Below are 11,469 nucleotides of genomic sequence, written 5' to 3'. Positions count from 1 at the left end.
ATGTGTATTGTCGCGCGAGTTCAGTATCGGTTAATACTGAACGATTCTGACAATGTAAAGTTAACGGTGAGAAAAATAAGCATATAACAATATCAGTTACAGTCGATTATATTTACATGATTCGGCTGATGATGTATTGCAATGAAGTGCATTTCATGACAAAGTTTTTAGTCATACTTAATTTTTCCGAAAGCTTAATTATTTGGTTTTGTTATAAAATTATCAAACACCTCAAGTGGTATATGATATGCATTATATTTAAACAATCTTTATGGAGTTTTGTGGTGCCGATCATCACTCACCTCCATCAAGATCCATGTCAAGACTGAATTATAAAATGATAAGGTCTTTTCAGCAATACTTATTAGCACGTTTGCAATTAAATTTAAGCATTTGTTTTTTGTATACAAGTAATATAGCTAAGTCAGTAATATTTATCCAAAAATACAAACAAGACGTTAAATATAATTGAGACATTTATGTTTATTACATCAATATAGTTTGATAAAATAGACGGTTAACGAAACAAAAACTTTCAAATGTATTCTAAATATGTCTGATTTCAAGATTAATTATACAATGCTTAGGAAACATGCAGCTGTTACGGCTGCAGGAATAGTACGAAATAGTTGTTATTTGAATTGTGAGTGCAGATTATTAATTTCATTGTAAGGACGTGTCTAAGTGGTTATGCTTAAATCCGAAATTCAAGTGACTCAAGTTCTCACCGTGGTCACTTTTTCTACACCATAATGGACAGCTATGTGAACGATGTGGATTGACGTTTTCAACATGAAAACATCAACACCCTCAGAAAAGATCATAACCAAAACAAGTTTGTTTGTTATTTACATTCGTGAATTTAGTGACACTAGGGATTAGATTCTGTTTAACAAGAAAGTGTTAAGTAAAGGCTAAGTTTGTTTGTCATGATCGAAACCTAGATCATAAAGTGGATCTGATAAGGTATTGTTAGGGTTGATGTTGGGGATGATATTGCTTAAGGTTTGAAAGCATTAGATATATGGATGAATTGTAAGGTGAACCGAACGTGTGTTCATATGACGATATTCACTTTAATCAGATTGGAATACTTGCTTTTCAGAAATGCATCTTGAATAATCAATGACTGCAAATTGTATAAACCTTGATAATACATGTAAGTAAATATTAATTATACATACAAAGTTGAAATATTCTTTTAAATTGTGAGCAGATTACCTTACTATTGTTATTGTTTTTATTCTAACACCTACACTTCCATAAGAATATGTAAATAATCGTTTAAATATCTATAATAATCCACACTACATGTTTTCTGAAGGAGGAAATATGAATGAAAGTGTTTCGGAACGCAAGTACTGAAGGAAACATCTTTTAAAATAATGAATATTGAAAGCACGTTGGATACTACAAGTGAGAGAGAGATAAAGAGAGAGAGAGAGAGAGAGAGAGAGAGAGAGAGAGAGAGACAGAGAGACAGAGATAGGGAGAGAGAGAGAGAGAGAGAGAGAGAGAGATGTAGAGAGAGAGAGAGAGACAGAGAGAAAGAGTGATAGAGAAAGGGGGAGATAGAGCACAGCAGGACAAATGTTGTTCTCTTCGTATATACTATAACTTCGAATTCGTATTATTGCATTTGCAAACTCTAAATATCAACGTTGGATACATTTTCGCGTAACCGTCTTGCTGGTGTACGAGGCGTGTTATCAAGGGTTAAACCTTTTATATCATTTAAGAGGAATAGGTGATGCTTATAATTTAACAATCATCAAAAGAAGGCTATAACGTGCCTAAGCGTGGTTAGATTCTGGTCGAAACACCTACCATTTAAGAAGGTAATCTTTCTGCATATACTGAAATCTATTAAACTGGTGATGATCAGATTCTAATGGCATCCACCTATACATGGATATCTGACTGAACTATATCAAATCTATGGCGTGTTGATCTGCGGAATCCGGTATCAGTATCCTTGTTGACATAAATACACGTACTTGTACACTTATACAACAAATATATATATATATATATATATATATATATATATATATATATATATATATATATATATGGTAAGGAAAAACAGGAATCAGTCTGAAAATCGGTGAAGATAACATAAAGTATACATGAATTTGGTTGGCCATAATTTGTTGACCATGGAAGTCGAATTTTAGTAGAAAGAATCTTTTAAGATAGGATCCCAGTTGACAGTAAAAAATACACACACGACATGTATTGTTTAAATTGCAACCCTTTTTCATTCTTGAATGTGGAACACTCATTACTGAAATTATCACCTGACTCTTTGGTACTGAATTGAAAATGCATGCTTCAAACACACGTAGGTCCAGAAAATGTAGCGGCTTGTATCATTTTCTCCACATAGAAATTGTCATCCAGGATGCATCTGTAGATTTTGAGGTATGCCATAGCAAGATACTTTAATTCAACAAATATAAAATGCCAGACAGAATGCCTCGAGCTCTGTCTTGATTTGACATTCAGAACTTACTATAACACTTGCTATTATCCCATGCAAGGGAGAAACATAATTAGCCAATATGACGAGTTATCACCACATCTACTTACATAGGTAACAACTTGATCTCCGCTTCCGTGCATATGAATACATCGATAAGAGATATAATTATAATATACGACCTTGTAAGTTGCAATTATGCAGAAAGATAACCTTTGAAAACGTAGCAGTGCCTGTAACAATCAGAAAACTATCAGGTATATTGCATCTCCCTTGGTCCTCCTTAAGTTGTTTCAGTGTAAACCATTCATTAAATGCTGTTACAAGAGCAACACAAATCCAAACAATATTTATTCTGCTGACCTTGTTAGTACAAAAACGAAAGACAAATGAAGTCAGCGTTAAATTCGATAACAATTTGTTCTCCTTTTCTCTCTCCACCTCTCTTCATAGCTCTTTATTTCCCTCTCTTTTGCAAAATTTCCTGTTTTACATTGGTATATTATTCAATGTACTTCCTTTGTGTACTTGCGTTGGAAGAATATGATAAATTTACCTTCATGTTGTATATTTAGAAAGTTTACGTAAAACTTGTTTACTTTAGCATGTTTAATTGCTCTGAAAACAATGTGGATGTATTGTACTAAAAACAATATAATAACAACTTAACCAATGGAAAGCATTTCATATGACTTGCATAACTCGAATGAGGACAGTTCCGGGTTAAAAACTCGTGTTATGTGTAATTAATTTCTCCACATATATATCATTAAAAGTTAAACATTTTAAATTTTTTTTTATTTTTATTTCAGATACATTACTAAACATAAACAATATAGGCAGATTAAAATGAAGATCAGCTGGAAAGCTACACAAATGTGTAAACGGAACCAGGAATTTTAAAATATCCTAAGCGTGACATTTTATCGGATTGTATGTGCAGTCATTTGAATGAAATTTTTATTCGATGAGGGTTTATTTAATTGATAAGCTTATAACATTACCAAATAATCGCTTTAAACTTGAGAAGTTGCATTATAAATAATCTTTTCAAAACTTGTACAAGGATGTACGGTTAAATTCGTTATTGCTATATATCAACAACCATGTCATCTAGACTAAATCTGTGTTCAAAGGTTGTGTGAGCTTGTAATTTCGGTCATCCAGCTAAATGTTCGCACTCCAAACAAACAAACAAACAAAGAAGTATACATCAAACTTGCTAGCTGCAATGCATTTGCTATATGTAAATGAACGGTCTCATGGTCTGTTTATCTCAGGAATTCATGTTATAATTTTGGGAATATTGTATATTGTAATAATACCAACAAAGCTATGTAACCTCTAGACAATTTGCTATTTGGACCTATACGGAACCAACGATGGAGCAAGGGTGATATTCGGACAATTTGAAAGCAGATAATGGAATGTTATACAAGTTTTACGCGCTGTGGAAGAAAGAGTGCTATTTTTATCGTCGCAAATGGAAGCAGCACTTATTTGATGCCGCGGCAAGATGAGTATTTTCTGTGATAACATTGGTAGGAGTGTAAATATTTACACTAACTGCCATTCTACTCATTGTTTTAAATCATCTTGGCTATAAGACGAGTGGAGGAGACGTTGACAAGCATCACTGAAATCACCATCGACATTTACCTTGAAAAACCAGAATTCTTAATCGACGAATAAATCCACCTGATAATCAAATTAGATTGTCCCATTATAATTTATTTTCCTATGTGAAAGATTGTGCTTCCTTACTCTTAAAGATCTCAGGAGTTCCGTGTGGTATTATTCAGCAAGCGAAAAAATTAAGCCTTCCGTACGATACCATTTGGGGTCCCGAGTGCCCGAGTGGTCTAAAGCACTCGCAGTTACGGATCACTACCATCTCACCTCTGATTGCGAGGGCTGAAGTCTCGTGTTTGGCCAATGTGGTTATGTGAGAAAGCTTGCTAGTAGATTATCGTGGGTGGCTGGTTCTTTCCGGGCTCTTCCTGGGTTCTTGCTCCACCATTCATACTGGCAGCCATGTATTACATATCTTGCGCTGAAAATGGTGTTACCGCTATGTATAGCCTATCTTGCGCTGAAAATGGCGTTTAACCGTACAACAACAACAACAACAACAACGATACCATTTATGTTCGTCTGTTATTTCAGCGTTTCCCATCATCATTACGTATGGTATTCATAAAATACCGTGAGGAAATGCTTCGGTTAATTATGTGATTTTCATATGAGATCGAGAAAGTACATTGCAAAATATTCTTTGTTTTGTATGGATCAAACAAACAAACAATAATGAATATTAGAATTAAAAACATAAATTCTGAATGTTTGGAATTTAAATAGACAGAGATTAATGAAGAGAACCAAACGAAAGAAAATAAAAGTATGATGGATGCGTCCCGAGTCTATGTTCTTAACATAATTAACAAAATAGAATGAAAGACAGCAAACTTTGTAAAATGTATCAAATATGTATTTTCTCTAACCTACAAGGTGAAAATGTAAAGAAAATACCTACTTAAGATTTCGCGAATTAAACCCTACAATTACTGGCTGAAGTACAAATAACTTAAAGTCTTAAAATAACTAAGTACAAATCCCAAAGAAATCCAAAACTGAAGGCAATTACGTGTCTGTTATATCTTTTGACATGCTGATGTGGGAAGTCTTTTGTTCAATCACGGTAAATTAAGTCCAAGTTTGAATATACTATAAAATGCAGTGAATATCTTTATAAAAGAATTGAATTAGAGCACATTTGATTTTCAAGAGGAAAAAATCGCTTAAATTAAATATGAATAAAAAAGATACCAGCAAAAATGGACAATTATACTGTCATCAACTTTTATTACAACTTAAAAGTTCTTCATGTTAAAGCACGAATACTAAAATCCTAAGTTACAATATATTTAGATCTCTACTCGATATCAGGCCACAATTATCATTTTCTAAAACAAAATTCACCTAATGAAGAAAACTTTCTGAATGATCAAATAAACCTTATTCACTTACATCACAAGAACCTATAAAGCTCACTTTGGAAACTCTAAACTCCTGACCCAAATCCACATATGTACTTTTTCTAGTCTATCTGAATACAAATCCTTATATTAAACTCCTACACATAGCAAATAAAGAAGATAGTTTTTAACTTAAAATGAAATAAAATAAAATTATAAAAGTCATTTAGGTCTAGCAGAATGACACTCAGTTTTGGACAAGGTCAGGTCAAGTGTACGCTGTTACATAGCAATAGCATGTACATACTTTATTTGTAAAGGTAACAAGCAAACAATTAGGTTTAATATAATTAGCATATATTTGTGAAAGCGACTGATTGATATGTGTTTATCGACACATTATCTCACAAAAGCATAGCTCACGCCTAAGCAAAGGATCAATGTACCATACACAGAGAAAACACTACCACAGCTGACACGCGGATTCTAATAACACTTGAAACCGCAACCAATATATTGACGTTCATCATGTGTGATCAAAGGATATTTATCTCTAGAAATTAAATAGAGATCAAGAGGTGCATATATAGTCCAGTTAATTTTATGAATTTCTGGTTATTAATCTAATACAGAGGCGAACGAAAATAAAATGAATATAAAAGTTGGAAAAAGTACATGTAATAATTATGCCTTCAGGACTATCCAGGTCGCTTGACCAGGTTGAACGCTGATATTATTGTAAACCTGCTCAACTGTCTAACCATCTGCTTTATTCGTCACTTCGTATCCTGCCAGATCTGACTATTATACAGCATTGTCACATAATGTAAATAACATACCGAAATGGGTTCATTAACTATATTCTATGCAAATATATCTATATATATGTATATATATATATATATATATGTATATATATATATATATATATATATATATATATATATATATATATATATATATATATATATATATATATATATATATATATACACGTTTTAGGTGCGTTGTGGGCAGTCATCCCGAAAGTGGGTTTACGGGAAGGACATGATATAGTTTACATTTCAAATCAAAATACATATACATAGGTTGTATTTCTTACATAGTAATTATGTATATGTTGAAAATAAGTATATACACTTATGTTATAGTCCTATTCATGTTTTCGGTTCGTGGGCAGATATATAAATTTCATGGGCAGTTTTGACCTTTAGGTTGAAGATGACAAAGTAACTGCCCAAAAATACGTTCACGAAGAACAAACATATAGCATTCTGCCCGCGAATACGGCCCCGGGAACAATATATAGCGTACTGCCCACGAATACGTTCACAAGTAACAAATATATAGCATGACTTTCCGGTGTGCGCGCGCAAAATGGTTGTCAAGACACGACGATAAACATTAATCTATTAAAGCATCCTTTGCAATGGCCAGCGTACATATAGCGGACGTGAGGTTCGTTTTTCACAGCTTGTTTGAAATAAATGGATGATTATATATCCAGTGTAACAACTTGTCTTGACAGCTTATGGATGCTAATGTTTGACATTTATTGTGAAGATGATTGTTCACTGCTTGTTGATGAATTCGTAGCTTCTGTTAATCGATGTTATGGCTCAATTTAACTGTCATACACTGATATGTTTAAGTCTGCTTGTACAGTTAACTATGCAGAGTTATGGAAATATAACAAATTGGTTTTAATAACTTTCAGAGTTTGTTTTACTATTAATCAATATTTGTGTCAAGTACTATAAAGGCTGTGATAGGTTGGGTGGCTTAGATTACAAATCAGGCCCTTCTCACTTGGGGGGTGGGGGGTGGGTACTGCCCATTATGAATATTACTGGTCCTAGATGTCCAACCTGATATTTATGACATATAGGTTCAACATCTTACTGCCAGCAGAAATGGTGTTCTGTAGTATTTTTCCCAGTCAATAGTTTATGGATATATTATGTCATGTACTATGCTTGTTTAATTCTCTCATCTCAGTTCTGACGTTACCATTGAATGCTTTAATGTTCCCAGACATCCGGTATTCTTGGTTATTAAAATTATATATATACACAGATAACTGAAGGTGAGTTCTCATTATTCCCTAACAATTGTAATTAGTGGGGCTGTAGCAATTGATGGTCTGAGAATTCAAGTTAACTGGTTCAAAACTTGGGTAAACAACAAACTGTTTTCTTCCTTTGACAGGCATCATAAAGTTTTGCATCTTTGTCACTCTGATGACTGTGGTACACAAGTTACAGACTTTGCCTTAGAATGAGACTGATTTTTGATACTTGTTACTGAATGGGGTGGGGTACGGAAGTAACAAAATTATTAAAGGTGGAATGTATGCAAACCATGCTGGAAATAGATATGTGCCAGCAACTGCAACATGTAAGCTTCAATCAATTTGGAAACTATAAGCTTTATCCTGTAAATATTAACAGTTCACACCCTGTATAAAACATGATTTTGTGTTTGATTAACTGGAACTGTTAATTTATTATGTTAAGGAATTTATTGTTTTAACCCTAGTAAATGTAATATAATTAGGTCAAAAGTTCCAGTTTGTTTATTGTTTCCAGAGTTGATTATTGTAACTTGAAGAACCTGTTTCTAAGTGTTAAATGAAATGAAAGAGATATTGTTTACTCAAGTGATATAAAATAAAAGTTTAAAATGAACTGAAAGAAATATTGTTTATTCAAGTGATACAAAATAAATGTAAAAGTGTATATTCATTAAGAAGTGTATTGTCAATTGCAAATAAATGAAGATTTATCTTATTTTGTTCTTTACTTGTATACAAAATTATACCTGGATTGGGCAATAATTACTTGGACTCCATTTGGAAAAGAAAAATCTATATGTTCTAAATACCTAATGTTCATATCATAATGCTCTTTTAATGGATGATTATGCTTTTCAGCTGACGTTACCATATTGCCAAGTGAACTAATAGTATGGCCTTCGGTGTGGCCCACTAATCACATTTGTAAATGAATTATGCATACAATAGAGAAATAGCTCTTAAAATATCTTAGGAGTTGAACAATGTGTGTACACAAATAAACATAAAGCAAATCTTTGAACTTGTATGCCACACATGCAAGTGAATTGGTGGTTTTCATATGTAACTTGTGTACTCTTATGGCTTTTGTCTATATTACTTTTAGCCATTTCTATTCACACACCAGAACACAACCTTTTTTGTCTGATGCAGGTACTAATGCAAAACTTATTTCAGCTGTAACTGAAGTATACAGAATTTTTCCTGATACTGAGGCCTACTGTGTAGACAGTATAGCTGTAAGTCATCAAATCAAATGGAAGACAACAGTGTGCAGTTGAAGAAAATGATATATACCCAGTACCATTTAGAGTTATCTTAAAGAAAAGTCACAATGCACACTGATACAAGTAGTTTTAGAAAATGCATTTGTTCCACATACATTTTAACTTAACCCAAAAGTTCAGTCTCTTGCCTAAAATTCAATCAGATGTATGCATTTATTCCATAAAACACAAAGATATAATGAACCAAATCATTTTCATTATTGAGTTAGGTAGTAGGCTATGTTAAAGAGTGCAATCACTTTATCGATTTTTTTTTTCCATTACATTTTTATTTATTATAAAATGACATTTCTTAGTGGAGTGCTAGCAATTGTAACTTGAGGAATATTTTGTACATGCTGGCCTAAGTGTCATGAATATACTGTGCTACATTTTGCTTTATTAGGTATAATACTATCATGAGACTTGCTTGATTAAATCCTGAATTTGTCAGTTACACTTACAAGTCCACTGGTGGAATTTAAAATCTGTGACAGTTTGGGAACTTTTTTTGCAGTAACTGCAAATCACTTTGCCTTCACAGTCAATGAATTCAAGCCATTGATAATTGTCAAACCATTGTGACTGAAAATGTGATTGTCTCTTAGTTGTGTCCTATTTGATAATTTTGCTGCCACAGAGTCTGGATTGTGTCTCTGAAGAAATAGTTCATCTATACTCTGTTGTAGTATTACATTTTATATGTTCAATTTAATGAATTTTCTTTCTTTGAATCATTCTTATGTCATAACTTGCGAAAATAGTTTAGTTAACAATATTTATTCAAACAGAAAAGATAACCTCACTTGACAAATCATCCTACTAAAGTGATCATGGCATACACTTTTATCTTTGAAATTCAAATATTGCCCACTCGTTAATTAACATAACTAATATTGCACATTGAAGGTGATCATATGTATCATCAGTTTTAAAAAAAAATAAAGACATAATACTATCATTTAATCACTGCATACAGGAAACAGACACTTGTGTCTGTAAAATGCCTTTCATTGGATTACTTTGGTTTATTAAAACCAAACAGCGATCCACTCAGGATTTTCTAGGGTAGATACAGAGAATATATTATGGTCATTCAGAACGCTATCAATACATCAGACCAGATTGTTTTTATTATTATTTAGGCAAAATAACTTAGTAAGTCAGATGGCAAACATGAGGATGGTGATAGGTTATGTGGAATTTGCATTGAATCATCTGATCCCAGAAGATCTGATACAATGTCACTGGTTGTGGTAATCATCAAGTGCAGTTGCACGGCACCATAAGACTTATCAAGATACCATAAGCTAGAAAGATGAAGAAAAAGAAAAACGATGACCCAAAGACAAATCCTGCAAACTGTGTGCAAAAACGATTCCACAGATTATAGATGAAAACTTTACTATATTTAGCTTCAAGATATTAATAAATTCGAATTACTTCCTCCAGTCTGCTACAGTAATTCATGCCCATTGCACTCATACATTGATTATAGTCCTTGCAGTATTTTGTATGGGCCACAATATTTTAATTGATGCAACTGATGCTCCATTCTTCAGTTCAGTGTTGATTCAAACATAGCAATGTCCCTTTGGGATGTGTGCATAAATAAAGAATGCCTGTTCCTTCATTACCACACTTGTTGAATTTATCGTGTCTCTCTGAAAACTGTACCATGTGAGAAAGAATTTTATAAAGAAACTGGACATAAGTATTGCTAGACATATACTCAGACCTGAGACTTCATAAAAGACTGCTTACTTGTGAGGCATTATTAGTGCTAGGGTTTGAGGTAATAACTTGCTATATGTTTGGTAAGGCAAAATAAGGGGCCTTATGACTTAAATTGAAACTGTGAAAAAACAAAAGGTTCAAATGCAATAAACTTTTGTTTTTCCTCATTTGTTATATTACAGTGCCATGAAAGGTCATTTCTTTTATCTTTTTAATCCCTTGCCAATTTTAAGTCATCATCACTAACCAAGTCTCTAAATCAATTCTTGGCATATTTAGCTAAAATGGTGTCTACTGTTCCATTATATCATTGATTGTTTAGCTTGCTTGTATGGAGCTTAACACCATTTTTCAGGACATCATAGACTTTACATGGCAGCCAACATATTTATTGGAAGAAATGAACACACATAACGCTACTGGCAAACTTTCCCATATACACACATTGGTTGGACTAGAGAGAGTTGATTAGTGATGTGTATACCTAGACCATTCTATAATCCAGGGCCCCATGATTGAATACAGCTTAAAGAAATTAACCCTAATTCAATTTCCTTGTTGCATTTAAATCATAACACCCACCATGCAAAGTGACACGTCTCAAGATTTTCAAATTTGTATATGTTTTGCAACTTTTAATTCTGAGTTGATGCATGTGGATGTGGAAATTCAGTTACTGAATACTTAGCTACTTATATAAGGAGCTCTCACTGGTAAAAGCATGCAGTTGGGATTTTATTTGCAAGAGGGCAATTAACTGTTCAAAATACTGTTTTAGCTAACTACATATGCGAAGGGTTGATGTATAAAAAAGAGGATCAAGAAATCCTAGCTAGTAAAGATAATTGTATCCAACTTGATAGAAAGTCAGAAGGCCTTTTAATTTTGTACAGCAGTTTCATTAAGGAACCAACTATAATACCATTAGAAGTTTAT

This window comes from Sinohyriopsis cumingii, chromosome 14 (assembly GCF_028554795.1).
Source record: "Sinohyriopsis cumingii isolate HCF-2022 chromosome 14, ASM2855479v2, whole genome shotgun sequence".
NCBI lineage: Eukaryota > Metazoa > Mollusca > Bivalvia > Unionida > Unionidae > Sinohyriopsis > Sinohyriopsis cumingii.
This window is presented reverse-complemented; position numbering follows the sequence as displayed.